This window comes from Gossypium hirsutum, chromosome A01 (genome assembly GCF_007990345.1).
Source record: "Gossypium hirsutum isolate 1008001.06 chromosome A01, Gossypium_hirsutum_v2.1, whole genome shotgun sequence".
Classification (NCBI taxonomy): Eukaryota; Viridiplantae; Streptophyta; class Magnoliopsida; order Malvales; family Malvaceae; genus Gossypium; species Gossypium hirsutum.
In genome coordinates, this window is record NC_053424.1 from 82,039,564 (window position 1) to 82,042,630 (window position 3,067).

Genomic DNA, 3,067 nt, shown 5'->3' on the forward strand with positions numbered 1-3,067 from the left:
CCCGATTTTGGGCCTAATCGGAACAGTGGTTTCGGGACCACTATTCCGAGGCCAGAGAAAATTATTTTAGTATTATTTTATGTGTTATAATATGATTTTATAAGTGCATGTTAATTTTGGTATATTAATTTTAGCGATTTCTAGTCCAATTTCGAAAAAGGACTAAATCACATAAAAAGTAAAAGTTGTGTTTTAATACCTAAAGGTGTTAAATTGCCTTGTATCTTAAATTGGGGGTCTTTAAAGTGACATTAGGCCATTGAAAGTGTGATGGCCGGCCATGGGAGACAAAATAGTTGAAAAGTCAAAATTAGACAAAATAGTTTTATTATTAACAAATAAAAAAAAAGAAAAAGAAAAAGCTATCATTTTTCTCTTCCCCTTCACCGAAATATGCAGCAAAGAAAGGGTTTTGAAGCTGGAAAATTTCAGCAACATATTTCTCTTGCTTATGATGAAAATTGAGATTTGGACCTAGAACAGAAAGAAATCGATTTATGGACGAGTATGTCTTTTAACCTTTGTGGTATCGAGGTAAGTTCATGTGTAAATAATGTAGCATAATTGTTATTTTTAAGTTATTGATGTTAAATATATGATATGTTGATTTTTATCATGAAATATATGCTTTGTGGTTATTTTCGAATAAAATGCAAGTTATGTGTATTATCTGTTAAATATAAAGTGCTACCGAGTATTGGTTTCGGTATTTTACGGAAGATTGCAAGGATATGTGTTCGAGGAAAATCCCGTTTGAACCTTAGGAATAGATTAGGATACAAGTGACATGTCACTAGGATGGTTGAGCATCCGAACTCGTTGAGTTGAGTCCGAGTTCACTTATGGATGCGAATGTTCGAACTCGTTGAGTTGAGTCTGAGTTCGTGAGATGTAACTAGGCATCCGAGCTCGTTGAGTTGAGTCCGAGTTCACTTATGGATGCGAACGCCCGAGCTCGTTGAGTTGAGTCCGAGTTCACTTATGGGCGGGTTACATGGTAGCTTGGCTACATATGTGGCACTTATGTGCAAACTTTCCATGTATCCGAATTATATTCTGATGCGTTCAACGGGTAAAATTCTACTCAAATGGAGGAATACTCAAGATGAAAGGGACGTATTGGTAAATGTTGTGAAATGGATACTTTGAACAGGTATGTACTTAACCCTCGGGTTGAAAACTCGACATAACAACAATATGGTAAGATGGTAAATGAAAATGTGATATGAATGTCTCAGTGATGATTATACAAACGATGTTGTATTAATTTTGTGAACAGTGATCATGAATGAGTAATTTAGCCTTGACAGATTTGAGTTACTGCAGTAGTGTAACTTTTAAAATACACTAAAAATAGTGGAAAATGAGTTAAAGGCAGAATAAAATATGGGATTAAATATCAATAAGTCTATTTTCACATGAAAGAAACAGGGGAATAAAAAGAATTCCATATTCTATGATATTTGAATCCTTGTGAAATAGGGTTTGAATGAATTCGAGATCCCCTGTTCTAATTTTAGAAATTCACCAAAAATTTTACAAAAATTATTAAGAGTTATACCTTACATGCATAGATTCCTTATTGAGTCTATTTTTATAGGAAATAAACAGCATGGTCATTGCAATTTTGTACATGGAGAAATTCTGTTTGTAGTGCACAGGGATTAGAGTGGTCATATCCTGAAACATGGGAGACTTTAACTAATAAACTGTACTATTTGGCTTAACCAAAAATTCTGGAAATTTTATGGAAGAAAGAAAAATAAGTCTAGTTTTAGGGAAAATTAACGGAACTTAATTCGTAGTTTCGTAGCTCCATATATAAATAATTTAGTGACTATTGCTCAGGAAGATAGCTTGTAGTGAACTTGAGAATATGTTGTAAACATTGATAAAACAAGTTATTGAGTTGCTTATTGTTTTCATATGAACTTACTAAGCGAAAGCTTACCCCCCTTCTTTCCCATGTTTTTTAGAGTTTCCAGGTTAGCTCGGGTTGGAGGCCGTCAGAGATATTATCACCCTATCGAGTTAACGTTATCGGAGTAAGTAAACTCAAGTGATTCGAGTCTATGGCATGTATAGGGTTTTAATGTGAGTATGTAATATTATGATTTAGCGAAAGGCATTGGCTTGTTATTAAGGTAGTATTAGTTATGTAAATTGGCCTATGTCGGCTAATATCGTTATGGGCCCATTTGATTATTCTTATGCATTTATGTTATTATTTCTTGTGATGTGGCTTACAACATGTATGGCTAGAGATTGAATTGAGATTCATTGATGAGCTAGTAACTAATGCAGGATTAAGTGATTGGTAAATAGTTAATAATGTTTTATGAATGGTTTGTGATGTAATGATAGTTATGTCTAGTATGTGGTAATGATATAGGCAAATTCTATAATATTTATTGCATAAGAAAATAACTTGAGCATAACATGTTTGTAGATGTTTAAGAGCTCATTTATGTCACGTTGTATGTTATTGGATAAGTATGTATCTATGCATATGGTGTGAGAGTGATAAAAGGCTTAATAATTAGCTTATTTCTGGCCACACGGCCTGAGCACATGGGCGTGTGAAGCCTTAATGCAAGAGATTTTTTAAGTTTTTCATGAGTTCTCGATTGGGTCCCGAACCACTCCAGATGTATGTTTTGGGCCTCGTAAGCCCGTATATAGGACAGATTGTATGTGAAAAGAAAAGTTTTTAACTATTTGAGATTTCATGGCCCTGTTTAGTATGAAAGTGTTATTAAAAGTCAGGTAGCACCTCGAACCCCGTCCCGGCGTCGGATGCGAGCGAGGGGTGTTACATTTAGTGGTATCAGAGCATGGTTTAGTCGGTTTTCGGGCTAACCTAGCGTAAGAGAGTCTAGCTATACATGCCATAGTATTACTCGTGATAGTGTGATATCTTTTGGCCCTAACAAAACTGCTGATTAAGACAGGAATGAGTTCCAACCGAGCAAATCTTGATAGAGATAAGAGTAAAGTTGAGATTATTGAATCATGCTTATGATATGCTGAAAATTGGGAAAGGTATGAAAAGAAATCCATGATTTTT

General features: G+C 34.7%; 1 long non-coding RNA gene across 1 annotated transcript; it reads left to right on the forward strand.

Annotated features, from left to right (window-relative positions):
- Positions 1 to 343: 343 nt before the first annotated feature.
- LOC107902932 (uncharacterized) lies at positions 344 to 2,224 on the forward strand. Its single transcript, XR_001685637.2, has 2 exons — positions 344 to 534; positions 1,977 to 2,224. It is a non-coding gene; the product is annotated as an uncharacterized lncRNA (long non-coding RNA).
- Positions 2,225 to 3,067: the final 843 nt, after the last annotated feature.